The following is a 15,536-nucleotide window of genomic DNA, read 5'->3' as shown; positions in this document are numbered from 1 at the left end:
AGGTCCCCCGCTCCCCTCCCGGGTCATAGCTGAGCCTGAATCCTCTGAGGACCCCACAGATGCGGGGAGCGAGCCGGAGCGTCAGGTGCTAGGGCCGGACACTGATCTTTGGCCAGTCCCTGGCGGTGGACAATCACTCAGCAGCCAGCGGTCATTATCTTACTTCCGCCTTCAACCCCGCTGGCAGCAGTTCAATAGGCCGCTCACGGCACCCAGGCGCACAGCCTTAGGTCCTCTCTCCTTTCTTTCCAAAGGGCTGGGTCCCCGGAGGCCTGGCCTCCACGTCCAGTAACTCCACTAACGCTGAGTAACTGGGCTTTTCTTGCAGTATTTCCAAAATGTCTCATCAGTTATTTGCATTTCCCCGTATGTTTTACACCATTCTCAGTGGCCTCTGAGGACACTTGCTAAAACTACTCAGCCCACCGTGGTCCCCCATTACCCGCGGCTTTCCTTTCTGTGGCTTCTATTGCCCGTGGCCAGCCACGGTCTGGAGGCAGAGGTCCTCCTGCTGACACACCATCAGAAGGTCAGGGCGGCCTGGCGCTCCATCACAGCGTCTGCGCCGTCCTTGCACTCCCTCTCGTCACGTGGGCCCTTTGCCAGATCCCAGCATCACAAGAAGACGGCGCAGAGTACGATGTTTTGCAAGAGAGAGACCACGTTCCCGTAACCTGTATTCCAGCATTGCTGTAACTGTTTTACGGTGTTGTTAGTTATTGCCGTGACTCTCGCTGTGCCTAATTTATCCATGAAACCTTGTCACAGGTATGGATGTACAGGGAAAAACGCAGTCGATAAAGGGTTTGAACTACCAGGGGGACCCAGGCATCCCCTGGGATCCTGGAACATATCGGCCGTGGATAAGGGCGGATACAGCTGTACTCTGGAGGAACACCGTGATTTCAACACCTCACCAGATGCCGTTTAGAAACAAATCCTTGTACAAACACATCTCCCTTTAATATGTATCTTTTCTTTTAAAACATCCATCTTCAAAGTGCGTGGCCTTTGAAAGATTAAATGAAAAAGAAGTGTGTTGATCTTAACACGCATCAGCATTTACTTTATGAAAAGGGCACGCAAAGCTAATGTGCTCGGAAGACGATCAGTCAAAGAATGACAACAGGGTAAGTGGGGACAGGTTCAGGAAAGGGTCCTCTCTCCTGCTACAGAGCAGAACAGTGAGGGTAGTGAAGGATCACCAGAAGGGCACGACCCAGAATGTTCTTGGGAGAGCCACGCAGGAGCCCGGAGCCTCCGTCAGAATGTGCTGCCTTCCCCGGGGGTCTGAGAAGAACAACCAGAGGACACTTTCTCAAACACCCGTAGCCACATCGGTGGAAGCCCATCCCCCAAGGCGGTTTACTCCAGGCAGACATTCCCCCGCAGGACTAACTCCTGGCATGATCTCCGCAGGGAGAATCTGCTATGTGTTTAAGGAAAACGATCTCGTTAGGCATGAAAATCAGCATTTCTTCATCAAGGAGGGAGGGTCCCCCGAGAGGCAGGCTTCTGTCCTGCCGTGAGAGCCTCCTGTTGGCATTTGAGCCCCACCCTGGGGCCTTACCTCTATCCGGGAACTTGGACAAGTCATGGACCGTCTCTCAGTCTGTGTTCACATCTGGAATATGGGCCAACACCATCCTATCAGAGCAGCTGCTTAGGAGCAAAATCGGAGCATCTCCTGGACATGGGCATCCCTTCAACACACTGGGACAAAACACACAGAACTGCTCAGAGCACCACGGACACAGAGACAACTGAGCCATGGCCCTTGGACCCTCTGAAGACACGGGTTGGAAAAGAGAGAGCCAGGTCACAAGTGTGGCCCCCAGGGACAGGTGCCATCATGTGAGGGTGCACAGAGAAGTCTATGACCCACATGGGCCTGGCAAGACCAAGGGATCCAGACCTTGGCCCTTGGCAGCTGTACATCCTCAGGCAAGACCTTCATCTCACTGTGCCTCAGTTTCCCAGCTGGAAATTGCTTTAGAGCCTGGCCTATGATAAATGCCTAGTAAGTACAAACTGTCGTGTTCACACAGCTCTGTCCCTTCACACTGGGGCCAAGGCAGTGGGACATTTAGGTGGCTGAGGATCTGTCCCAGGGTCAGAGGCATCTGGGGGAAAAGCCAGGCCTGGACCGCAGGTATCCAAGCCCTTTGGATGGGAGGCTCTGTATGGCTCCGGCAGGGGCAGCCCGCCCTGACACACCAGACTTCGATCTCAGCACAGCACACGCTCTGGGCAGGAATTACCAGGCGCTTCAGACTCTGGGCCCTCCTGCCCTGCAGCCCGTCCTCTCCATGTCAGCGCATCCCACCAGAACCCTCCTCTAGGCCCCTCCGAGTGCTCCGCCTCCTCAGAACACGGCCCCCCATGCTCACGCTCTACTCCCCTGGACGGCTCACCTCTCACCTCCCCCTGACAAGCTAAGCTCCCGGGCTCACACGTCCAAGCAGCAGCTCCAGGAAGCCCCTCCTGAGCAGCCAGCGCCCCCTCCCTGCACAAGCCCCAGCTGGCCGCGTGCGGATGGAAAGAGCTGTGACCGGGTATGTTCTAGAAGCATACCTCTCCTGCAGGGTAGACTCGGAGCCCTTTAAAGGGCTTGGGGCCACCACCGTTTAGCAATGCAACAGGGTAGAGAACAGTCCACGGCCGCAGGTGTGCGGTGAGGGAGAGGAGCAACGCGAGAGTCGCCAAACACAAGAGGAAGGTGCACGCGAGTGAACGCACGCTGATTACTCTCCCTCCTGATCCCACACATGCTCCCTGAGGCTCGGAAGCAGCAGCTGCTTGGGGCTGAGATGCTAACTGTACCCTCTTAGTTTGAGCGCAGAGCTGAGCTCCTTCTGTCCTCTGTGTGTGTCCACGGACGGGTGAGGGAAGGCAGCGCCACGCATCGTCGTGAGGCTGGGGGCGGGGGGATCCCCGCAGAGGAGCTGGCGGGGCGCGGAGGCAGCCCCGAGGGTGCCCCCCTGCAGAGGAACGCTCTATTTACCCTGCCGACGCCTCAGCACAAACAGGAGAGGAGGTGAATGCAAGCCGCTGGGCCCCCAGCGAGTGAGGCAAGGCTGGCATTTCAGACGTGCTGTTCCTGCCCGGCTGCCGCGCTCAGGCCTCCGGCGTCGCGGGCGCCTGTCCTGAGCTTCCCAAGCGCGGCGGTGACTCAGCCGTGTCTGTGTTCACACTGACCACCCACAGCAGCTGCGAGCCTTCTCCACTTGCTCACACACGCGTGGGCGCCCTCGTCCAGCCACCCTCCCCGCCAAAATAGAAAGCCAGGCAGGGACAGGAGAGGGAGGGCCTTCAGAGCCAGCAGCAGCCTCTCCTGGAGCCCCCTGGGTACCAAGAGGAAGGGCAGAGTCAGTCCGTCCCACGCTCAGTGAGGTCGGTCACCCCGCGGGCTCCTCCTCCTGTGAGGCTATGGGCACCTCCAGGGGCATGGACCCCACTGGCGAGGGCCTCTGGAGGCGTTCGCTGTCAGCCCGCAGTCCCACAGGGCTGGAGGGGCCTCACGGGTCAGTCCATTCTGCAGAAGAGGAAATTGAGGCCATGCAGGGTCCGGAGAGGCAGCTCTGTGCAGAAGAAGCCACCAAGCCTGGATCCAAACCGTCACCCACAAAGCCTGCCGTGGATTAGTTCCTCGTGCCGACACCTTGGTCCCTCTGCTCTGTGGTTCTCTCATCTGCGAAGAGGACAAATAAAGCCCTTGCTTGCAGGGTTAGCGTGAGAAAGGACTTGCTACCACAGTGTGCGGCATACAGAAAATGCTCCAAGTAGCAGCTACTATTACAAATGTCATTTTCACAGAGAAAAGCACGGGATGGAGAGTAATTCAGAGAAACGATAAGGCTTCCACTCAAGGTCCAAAATGGCCTCTCTTAAAATAAAGAGCGGTTTCCTTTCCTATTTAACATTTCCCTGAAAACCTGCCCGGCAGGATCTCACCAGTAGCTGTCCCGGGATGGTGCAGAGGACTCCGAGAGGACACCTCGTGGATGGAGAGCGTGGGCACGGGCAGGGGCAGACATTAGTCTGATCGGGACGCATCCGCTGTCGAGGGCCAGATGGGATCCCAGGACCAGCAAAGTTCATCAACTTGAATGACCACAGAGAGTGTCCCCTTTCCTCCCAGCCACAGAAATGCCCCCTGGGGCAGAGGCTCTCCTTCAGCCCCAGCAAAAGGATTCAGATCCAGGAGGCCGCAAACCCACAGGTACCCTGAGTCCATTCTGTTACTTTCCACTCAGGGCCTCCAAAGTCAGACTGGCTTCGGTTCAAATCCCAGTCGGTGCATATTCCTCTGTACGCTCGAGGCCAGTGGCTGAACGTGGCTGGGTTCCAGTTTTCTTCGCCTGCAGAAAGCACACTTGTCTCCTAGAAGGGGAGTGGACTTTAATGGATCAAGTGCAATGTGCAATACAAGAAGTATTCAAGTCAGTTGACGGGCTGGTCGTTGGGGTCCTGCGAATGCTGTGTTCCTTTTTCCCAGTTATGCAGATTCTTTTCCTTACAAAAACCTGAGCCTGGGGCGCCTGGGTGGCTCAGTGGGTTAAAGCCTCTGCTTTCGGCTCAGGTCATGATCCCAGGGTCCTGGGATCGAGCCCCACATCGGGCTCTCTGCTCAGCGGGGAGCCTGCTTCCCCTCCGGCCCCTCTGCCTGCTTGTGATCTCTGTCAAATAAATAAATAAAATCTTTAAAAACAAAACAAAACAAAACAAAAACCTGAACCTGGGTCTATCAGAGCCAAGCAGGAAAGGAAGGCAGCAAGAACACCACGGTATGGTCCAGGATGCCCCAACGTTTATTTCAGAAGACCTGCCATGTAAAGACATACTCTATACAGAGGCGGACCCTTGTCACCTCCTCCACCACGGCCTCCCTGGACACTCAGCTGGTGGACACAAGCCTTCACGCCCAGTGTCCCTTCCCCACTCAGCAGCATGAGGCATGGGGGTCTTCCTAAGAAGTCAGCCCCATCACGTCACCCAGAGCCCTACCAGCTCCTTATCAAAGCCATGGCCAGCACACCCACGTGCCCTGCCTCCCGGCTCTACCTTGGGTAATTTGCTTCCCTTAGGATGCCCCTGTACACAGTTGACTTCCTATCCCTCCAAGCCTTGGGGCTTGGTCTGCATGAGGCAAGTCCCAAGGGTTCTCTCTGAAGCCTGCCCCCGGGCTGGCTCTCACCTTTCCTCCTGGGTGTTCAAATGTCATTTCCACAAGAAGCCTTTCACTTCCTCACTTCTTCCAGAGCAAGCAATCCCCCTCTGGGAATCTCCCCTCCCTCCGGAAGGACAGGTTCTCATCCACTCCCAGCTTGCCGTGGCCCCCGTGGCAGGAAAGGGCCTGACCCAGAGACAGCACTCCGCACATCTCTACGGGAGGAGCCCACGGTCAGGATGGAGCAGAGTCTGAAGAAAGCAGATGATTTAGGAGCTGAGGGCTGGGAAAGGCACGAATTATTTAAAGCAGAGGGGACAGGGGCTGTCCGGGGGAGAGGGGGAAGGGGGACGGAACTTTTGGAACAGCTGTAATACTGGATACTTGTCATTTTACTCCACTTCGTTTTCAAAACCCAGCCTAACAGATCATTGTAAAAATGCCCATGTTTTTGTGGGAGGAAACAGAAGCTAAGGGAAGTCCCACAACAGCAGTCCAGGCTGGGCTATGGGCCCTGGGCCTCAAGGAGGCATGACGGGCATCGTGGCAAACACCAGGGTCCTGTGGGGCATTCAGAGAGGGGGGTGCAAGGCTGCAAGGCAAGGCCCGGGGGGGTGGGTGTTAAGGACGGTGGGAGACCCAGGAGTGTCCAGGATTTTGCCAGCTACCTTCAAGCGTGATACAGAACACACCTGGAGTAGACACCTATGGGCTGGCTTAAATATTAATCTTTAAAATGACAATGAACTACCTGTGTGGGGACATGAATTGATCATGAACTGATGCTTTTTAAATTTTAAAAACAATCTACCCTTTATACACAAAGGCTGCTCCGCAAAGTCTCCGCAAAGGCTGCTCAGACCACCTCCCTCATCGTGATGAGACCCCTGGTTCACTTGGTCATTCAGGAAACGTTAATATTAACTAGAGGCCACGAGTGCATCGGCAACCACACCGGGTATCAGGGAAGTGTGAGTGCATAAAATAGGAGTTCAAGAAAGGGATATGAGACACCTAGTAATTAGGACACGCAGCAGTAAGTACTCTAAGGTCACTAAGCAAGGAGCCTGCCACAGGGCCCTGGCCGGGGGTGGGAATGGCTCCTGCTCCCCTGTGACAGGTCAGGGAGCTGGAGACAGCCTTGGAGGACTCGGGCCCCAGAAGGGCTGAGCAAGTACAAAACGCACTTGTCAAATTACACTTCTCCCCCACTTACCTTGACATATTTAGCTACATACAAAGTGTTATTTGACATTCGGGAATTAAATATGCATGGTAAACACGTCACATAAACATGACCTAGAGTTGCAGAGATAAGCCAAGCACTATGGGGCAGGCTGAGTGGGGAGCACAGAGGTGATAGCAAGCAGTGGCAGACTTTCCAAGAGACCTGGGGCCCAGGCCTCACAGGATCTGGACCTCAGTTCCTCCCCACCCGCCTCCCACGGCTCCCACCACCAGCACTGCACAGACCCCAGGAACCTCTGACTTCCTCATGCTCTGTGGGTCAGGGACCAAGGAGTCTGTCCACAGTAGAGCTTTGGAGAGAGAGACGGACAGACAGACAAAGAGAAGCAAATGCAGTCTGTGATGTATCTACTCTTGATCCCACCTACCTCTCCCTCCCCCTTTTTCCTGCTCTCCCCCTACTCCAGCCTGGCAGCAGCAGGGCAGAGGAAACGGATGGAGCGGCCAAGGGACCAGCTCCTCTGGGTCCGCATCAGACTCCAGCCGGGACACACCGTCAAGCTGCTGCTGGGGACTTTGTTCCTGCTCCTCAGAGCTCCTGCCCCATTCCACGCAGGGGTAAATGAGGGTCGGGGCAGCGTGACTTACCCAGTGTCAGAGAGCAAGTGACCGAAGGAACCACCATCACTCAAGCCTCCATCATCTTGCCCCACACTCCTAAAATACCTCCCCAGGTATCTGGTCTGCTTCCCCCATTTGCACCCGAAACCAGAGGGTCTGTTCATATGAAAATCCAATCCCATAATCCCATCAGTTTCCCTTCCATCTTTAAGTAAAATCAAGTCCCTCTAAAGATGTACAAATACCCAAAAGCACACGAAAAGAGGATCAACATCATTCGTCCTTAGGGAAATGCAAATCAAAATCGCAGTGAGATGCCCTATACTGTGAGCTCACAGCCACCAGGTTGGCTATAAAGCACAAGCAAATAACTCAAAACAAACATTGGTGATAATTTGGAGAATCAGAGCCCTTGTACATCGTGGTGGGAGCATAAAATGACACGGTCACTGGGGAAAACAGTTTGACAGTTCCTCCACGAAAAAACACAGAATGACTATCTGACCCAGCAATTCCACTCCTCGGGATGGATCCTCCAAAACTGAAACGAGTGTCCAACAAAACTCTGTCCCTGAAAGCTCACAGCAGAATTATTCACAACAATCCAAAGGCAGAAATGAATTAAATTGGCCTCAAATGACGAATGGATAAACAAGTGTGGGCTTTCCCCCGCAGTGGAATATTACTCAGCCATGAAAAAGAACAAAGGAGGGCCACACACACAATCCTTTCCCATTATGCTAAGTGAAAAGAGCCAACACAAAAGGTCCATATTATATCATTTCGTTAATAAGAAACATCCAGAAGAGGAAAGTCATAGAAACAGAGAGCACATCATTGATTTCCAAGAACTACGAGGAGGGGGATGGAGAGTAACACCAACAGGTGTAGGATTTCCCTTTCAGGAGACGAAATGTTCGGGGACAAGACAGTAGTGGCCTTCACACTGTACCTCGGATGTGCTGAATGCCACTGAATTCTATTTCGAAATGGAAAAAAAAATGGTGAATTTTATGCTATGTGTATTTTACTGTAAAAAAAGGGAAGAAAATCCAGTCCCTTTACTTCATCCTCTTCTGAAACTTTCCTCCCTGAACAATTTAGCCCCAAGGCCATTAAGGGACCCCAGCAAGGAGCCAGCCAGGTCAAGGACACCCTATTCCAAGGATTCACATTATACGTCCCACTACATTTCTACCTTCATATGTAGTCATCTCCTTAATACATGCACGTGTCCACTGGCATGACCTTCCTCCACCTGGTCCAGCATTTAGGACTGCCAGACTTAGCAATTAAAAAAAGACAACGGATAATGCAAAATGGGGCATCTACTTTCACTAAAAAAAAAAAAAAAAAAAAAAAACAAAACCAGTATTTCTTTGTTTATCTGAAAATCAGATTTAATGGGGCTTCCTGTATTTTACCTGGGAGCCTTATCACACTGGAGTACCCCCCAGAGCACAGAGGAGGTGCAGAATAAATATTTATGAAAATTTATGAAAAACTAAATGAAGACACAATCCCTAGCCTGATATTCATTGTGCTCACTGATGAGGAATTCAGTCACCGTCCCCACGTGCACGCATGTGTGTGTGTGTGTGTGCGTGTGTGCGCATGTGTATGTATGTGTGTGCATGCACAAGTGTGTGTGTGCCCCGATCACTGTTAATACTCCAGTGGGCAGAGAAGGCAAAATAGGAAGAGGAAGTTGGCGTGGCGGCCACATCTAGATCTGCCTTCTCCCGGCCTTCCTGTCCCCTTCCCTGGCGTTATGGTGGTGCAGAAGCTGGAGAAGCAGAGGGGGTACCAAGTAAGTAACGTGAAACCACTCTTTAGAAATTCACAACTGGAAGAGGAAGACCGGGGAGCAGCCGTGATGACCCTGGGAGTGCCACGCGGGGAAGCAGAGAGGAAGTGTCACCCTCAGAGTGACCTTCCCGGGATCTGGACCCTCCAGCAGGATTTGAGAAGATGGGACGAGTAAGACAGTAAGAGGCAGCAAAAGACAACTCTGAAACCAAAGACGCCCTGCTTCCCTCCCTCCCACCACCCCTGCAGGCCGTTCTTGACCAGCTGACCTCCTTCTCTCTGGTCTTGCAGCCGCAGGGGTTGGGGAGAGGCTGGTTGTCTCGATCCCTTCCAGCGAATGTCCCCTGACTGGTGCGTGTCATTATTCTCATTTTATGGCTGAGGATCTAGCTCTGAATCCCTCCCTCCCACAAGACCGGCCTCTCCCGCCCCCCACCTCCAGCACCAGCCCCCTTCTGCGCCAGCCCCATTAACCTCTCTTCCTGCCAGCATCACGGAGACCCTACTGGTTTCCAGAATATTCAAGCTGTTTCATAGTTTCCTTTAGCCTAGCCTTGTGCAGACTAACCCCGCCTTGATCTCTCCTCTCCAACCCTGCAGCCTCCACTTCCCCTCCAGAAGGACTCACATGCCAGCTGCCTTCTGAAGCCAAGCCGGCTGACTGGCCGGCCCTCAGTCCCTACCCTGCTTCAGCCAGACCTCTTCTCAGTCATTATGGCTGGACGGTAATGATCATATTAGGTAGTAATTCCTGAGCTCTCCCTGTGTATCAGGGCCCATTCTAAGATTTTTGTATGATTAATGTAATCTTCCCAACAAACTCATGCACTTAAGTAGTACTATGATCATCCTCCTTTTGCACAAGAGGCACAGACAGGGTAAGCAACTTGCCTGAGGGTCACACAGCTAAATAAGTAGCAAACCCCACAGGATAACCAAGGGGGCCTGGCTGGGGTCCCAGCTTCCCCCCCACTGCCCTGCCATGCCTGTGCCTCCTGTATGCCCTGCGCAAGGGGGTAGGGAGTGGGGGGTGGGAGGAGGCGGCACACCTGTCACCAGCTCCTAGCCAAGGAGGGACCACAGGGGACCAGGGTACTCAAATAGAATTAACTGAATGAAACTGCCTAATGTAGGGAAAACAACTTGAATATCAAATGTCACACATTCAAGTAGGTTGGAATGTAACCATCTCATTTAAATAAATTTTGCCTTTCCTGACTTGGCAACTGTCTTTGTCTCTTTCATCTGGCCTCTGGCTAAGGAGCTCCTCCCACCAAACCTAGCTTCTGCTCCTACCTTGTGTGTACCTAGAGCCCTCTTCACAGAGCTCCCTAGGCCAGAAGACTAAGTAACACTCTGCTGTGTGTGAAAACATTAGCAATTAAAGTAATTCTCACTAAGGTGTGAAGGAAGCCAACAGGCAGAGGGGAGCAGGGAGGGGAATGTGTTTTAAGACAGAAGCCACACAGATCGCGTGCTGCTTTCATGGGCCTGACCTTTCAGTACCACCATTCCCAGTCAGCCCATCCACCTCTCGCACCTTCTCAAAATCACAGAGCTGATGCCACCAGTGTGGGATTTTTCTAAGCCCAAATGGGAAAAGAACAGTGTTCTTGAATTAGACCTGAGCTTGAATCCCTCCACTTTCCAGCTTTGTGACCTTGGGCAAGTACTTTACCTCTTCTGGACTTCTAGGTCCCCATCTGTAAGGGGAGTTTGGGGGTCCTGGTACAAGCAGGGGACGGGGCGTGGGTCTCTCCTCTTTGTGCCGACCTCTCTCCCCGCCCCTCTTCTTCCACCCTCCAAGCCTCTTGGAAGGAATTAGACTGTGCTCTGAATGTATTCCTTATTAAGTGTTTCTTCCCAAAAGAGTCTCACGGTCAAATAAATTTGGGACTCACCAGACCAAACAAGGTTAACTCTTGGTCTGCAGGACTTCTCAGAGAATCTAAGCAGCATTTAATACACCAGTGTTTAGTCAATCTCCAAGGTGGGAGTACTCTCTCTGACACTAATTTAGTCCAAAAATCAATTTTTTTAAGACTGCTATGTGCCATGAACAGGGTTATCTATAAACAGTGATTTAAGTAAGTATCTTAAACTTAGCTTATGATCTGGAGGGACAGGTGCACTAGAAGAAAATTGTCCTTTTACCTGAAAGGATTATTTTTTTTAAGATTTTATTTATTTATTTGTCAGAGAGAGAGAGAGAGAGAGCAAGCACAGGCAGACAGAATGGCAGGCAGAGGCAGAGGGAGAAGCAGGCTCCCTGATGAGCAAGGAGCCCGATCTGGGACTCGATCCCAGGACGCTGGGATCATGACCTTAGCCGAAGGCAGCTGCCTAACCAACTGATCCACCCAGGCGTCCCTGAAAGGATTATTTTGATTTCAGCTTGGGGTCCTCTGCATGGAGTAGAACCTCAGTGGGTATCCCCAGGCTGAACCCTTAGGCAGTTTACTTTCCAGGACCCACAGAGCACATGCCTGGCACTCCCCTCCCCCACCCTCACATTTTGTATCTTTGCATTATCTTTGCGTGTCTCTGGAGACTCTGGGGGACCAGAACAGCGTGTGCCACAGAATATGCATCCACGTAATCCTGTTGGGTGGATGGATGGAGGGATCAAGAGATGGACAGACAGATGGACAGAGAGCCAAAGCGCTGTCCAAGGATGTCTAACCCTGTGTTTGGAAGGCAGATCTCCCATGGGCACACCGTAGCCCTGTGACCCAGCCACGGACCTGATGGGGCTCAGTCTCTTCCTTCATGACATGGGGACTTGGGCCAGACTGGGGCCAGGCAGGTGACATCCTTGCATACACGGAGGCTCTGGCTCAGGTGATGGGCCAGAGAACAGGGCCCCTGAGCCCCAGAGGCTGTGGCCCTTCAACAGCCGGCCTGGGGTTGCTCTATTTTCCAAAAGAAGACAGACGTCGAATGCACTACGTGATATCTCCTGCTATCAACTGTTGGAAACAACTCAGTGACCCTGAAACTCTCTGCAGGCCATGCAAAACCCATCTGTAGAGTGTGCGTGTCCCAAGGCGAGCCGCTCGGGAGCTGTGGACACAGTAATGAGGAGCCGCATGCCAGGAATGGGGCTGTGCGCCTTACCGCGCTGGCTCGCTCCGCCTCCCATCAACCCGGGCACAGCTACTACGATCATCCCACTTTACAGATGAGGGAGTAGAGGCTCAGGAAGGCCAAGTAACTTCTCCATGATCAGAGAATGGCGTTGGAAGAGGTGACCTGGGAGCCCCTCCCATGGACCCTGTCTTCGGCCGGGGCTCTCCCAGAACCCCACAGCAGCCCGGTGATGGTCAGCATGCCTGTCTTACTGAGGAGCTCAGAGGTTCAAATGGGCCACCACGGCCCAGGTCCCAGTACCAGTGACTGGTGGAGACAGATCCTAACTCAGGTCAATGCAATGGGAAAGAGCAGAGCTGCTGGGAGTCTGCCCTTGTGAACACACAGGGAAGCTACTGCTTTACCCAATTTCCTGAGAGACCGGGACACACAGAGCGGGGGTGGCTGAAGTGGGTGGGGGACAAGTGGAGGAGGGCGGAGAAACAGAGGCTAAAATGAATGTCTGGAGAAGGGACACAGTAACCCAGTCATTGAATGGATATGGGTAGAGTTGGGTCACTGTGTCCCTTCTCCACACTTTCAGTCTAGCCTCTGTTTCTCTGCCCTCCTCCACCTACCCCTGCCAAGTTCAACCACCCCCACTGACCCAGCAGGATGCTCCTGATGTGGGAGCTCATACCTTTGCCTTTCTCCACGCCACCTGCACCTGCAAGGGAAACGTGCCCCAACCCCAAGTGCTGTTGATCTAATAAGACTGCAGTTACATTAATTATATTTAAATATCTCCACTTGTACATAAATTTGCCTGCACAGCCCTGCCATTACCTCTGCTCCCAAGCCTCCCTTGTGGTCTCTGGTCCTCAGAGGAGTTCCCCACAGAACCACCAGCCCCAATATAGGAGCCTGGTGGAGAACCGCCCCCCCCTCCTTTGTGGGAGGTTTGCTCCTACTTTACATTGCAGATGGGCTCTGTTCAGAGCAAGACCCAGCACCTGGAAAACCAGAGGAGATCTAGGGTAAGAGGAAAACCTGAGGGCCAGGCACACCTGAGTGTGCATTCATGCTCTGCCCCTTACCAGCTGGGTGGCCTGGGTGCTCTCCCCTTACCTCCTCGAGATTCAGCCCCACCAGATCCTAGGGTTTGGATGAGGCGGGATCTCATCTTTTTAGGTCCTAGGTGGGTCTCCTTGGAAACAGGTCTCATTTACATGGCAAACATTTACCGACATATTATGGGCCAATTAATATGCTTGGCACTGGGCATTTGCATATGACAGAGAACCGTTGATAGCTGTGCTTTGGGGACAGAGAGCAAAGACATTCTGGATTCCTAAGGACCTTGATTTTAACGACTGCCACTTAACAAAGAGATGACATTAGGCTGATTATTTTACTCTGTGGCGCCTCATTTTCAATATCTACAAAATGAGAATACTAGTTGTCTCTTCCCATGTCCGCGATGATTAAAATAATGCATGCAAAACCCCGACCATGGTCCTTGGGTCACAGCCTGTGATCCACGAAGCGATGTAGTTATTCTGCCGATTTCCTGCACACAGGACTCAGGGCGTTAGGACTGCATTACCAGCTTCCCTGCTGTACATTCATGTCATTTATTTTCCCATTTATGGACCTGAGTTTGCCCAGCTGTGCAAGGAAAGGGCAGCTCTGCCTACTGAAAAGACCATGGGCTTTGGGGCCAGACTTGCACCAGAGGCCAGTCCTGCCCCTTACTGGGGGAGTGGGCTACAGAACCTCTGAGGGCTCCTTTTGCTGGTGTCTCCCCACACCACTGTGAGCCTCGAGCATGCCCTTGACCATGTGTCGTCTATCAGGGAAGCACAGCGGCCAGCATGTGTTGTTCCGTTGTCGCTTAGTGTGAATAAGGAAGGAAAGGGACAGAAGGGAGAGGCTGGCAGCTGTGCTATGCATTCCACATAAAATAGCATAAGTGCATTCTTTTTTCCTTTCTCTTTTTTTATCACATGATCTCTACACCCAACATGGGGCTTAAACTCACAACCCTTTGATGAAGTCACATGCTCTACCAACTGAGCCAGCCAGGAGCCCCAAAGTAAACTCATTCTTGACTGTGTTCAGGTGCCGTGTAATCTACTGAGTGCCCAGAACACTGGGATGAGGTGGGGAGGAGGAAGAGGAGACTAGGCCATGAGCAGGGTCACTTGTCCTGTCTCCCCAGCATCCAACACAAGCCCCTACACTGTCCGTGAAGGCTCAGTGACTGTTAACGTGTGGATGCATTCGTTTATTTACTTGACCCTCATGGCACTCTGTGGATAACCATTATTAGCGGTGGGGATACTGGGGCCCATGGCAGGGTGCGCACCTTTCCCACAAGCTTCCCCTCTGTCAGCCTTGCCAGGCTCAGAGAAAGCTCATCTGGAGAACAGAACCACTGACCGGGTGGCCCTCTGTCCCCACCTGCCGCCGTGCAGAGAGGAGCCCCTGGCTGCCCTCCCCCCGGAGCTTCCCCAAGGCGGCACCTGCTTCCTTAGCAAAGCGCACCCCTGGCCCTCACACTGACCCACGGGGTACGCGCGCCTTCCTCGGTCACACAGCCAGAGGAACCCAGGAGACAAACTAAATGTATGAGAAAAGAGGTTTCCTTGACCAACATGCCCGAGACCCCCGCGAACATGTGGGCGAGCTGGGGGGTGCAGTCCCCCGATGGGAGAGCAGAGCCATAAGCCACCTCAGCGGGTGACCAGCCCTGCTCTGAGCTGCCCAAGATCAACGCGCAGCTTCAGGGCCACTGGATGCCACACACGTAGGAGATCCCGCGCGGGGCCCGGCTGTGTGTCCCAAGCACGCAGGACAAACTCGGCCAGCGTGGGAAGCCCAGCCCCACAACGTGGGTGGGCCTTGAGAGCGCTGCGCCCCGTGAAAGGCGTCGGGCGCTGAAGGTCATGTGCCATACAGGTGTGCCCCTACAAAACGCCCAGAGCAGGTACGTCCGTAATGAGGGCACCAGGCGGCTTCTGAAGGTGTGGCGAGAAGCAGGAGCGAGGGCTGCCCACGGATCCGGCATCTCCTTTTTGGGGGGATGAGGGTGTTGGGGAACTAGACACACGGCCCCTTGAAGGTGCTGAATAGACACTTCAAATCCTACGTTTTGTGTTTTATCAGCTTCATCTGGACAAAAACACACAATCTCAATATGTTCCTACTCCGTGACTCTCATAGCCAATCGCTCAGTAATAAATTCTTTCACTCTGGAAAATCATGATTCCGTTACGACTCTTCTCTGACTTCAAGGCTGCCCGCCCACTTCTCGGTTCTGATTTCCCAGACTGGGTCGCCATCTCTCACAGGACAGAGTTCCAGGAGTTTGACCTCAGGGTTCAGGACCCCAGAACACTTTCCTCCGAAGAACACATGCCCTGGGGTCTCTCAGCCTCAGAGCAGAAGTGGCACTGCTGTACCCTGGGCCCGTCACCGCCCGGCATTCCTGCAGGGAAGCTCACCACCTGCCAAGCTAAAGTGGCCCCCTCCCTCCAGGGGGCACAGCATCTCTTCTCCCAACCTGAGCGAGCGCACCCCGGCCTCTGGTGCCTATACACGTCATGGGCTTGGGTGTGGAGCTCCCCTGCATGTAAGCCTCCTCACCAGGCGGTCAGCCCTGCCCCCTCCCTTGGTT

At 53.4% G+C, this 15,536-nt stretch overlaps 1 protein-coding gene across 3 annotated transcripts in view; it reads right to left on the bottom strand.

Moving 5' to 3' along the window:
• FAM135B (family with sequence similarity 135 member B) overlaps positions 1–15,536 on the bottom strand; it is a 272,589-nt gene that overhangs the window by 182,302 nt on the left and 74,751 nt on the right. The window contains exon 2 of one of the 3 annotated variants that reach the window (XM_047728397.1): positions 11,533–11,851. The exons of the other annotated variants lie outside the window; for them this stretch is intronic. The gene's annotated coding sequence lies outside the window, so the exon portion shown is untranslated. The remainder of the gene's footprint in view (positions 1–11,532; positions 11,852–15,536) is intronic. 3 annotated transcript variants of the gene reach the window in all.

Source organism: Lutra lutra, chromosome 4, assembly GCF_902655055.1.
Source record: "Lutra lutra chromosome 4, mLutLut1.2, whole genome shotgun sequence".
Classification (NCBI taxonomy): Eukaryota; Metazoa; Chordata; class Mammalia; order Carnivora; family Mustelidae; genus Lutra; species Lutra lutra.
The sequence above is the reverse complement of the archived record's forward strand: the minus strand, read 5'-3'. Positions and strand labels throughout refer to the sequence as shown.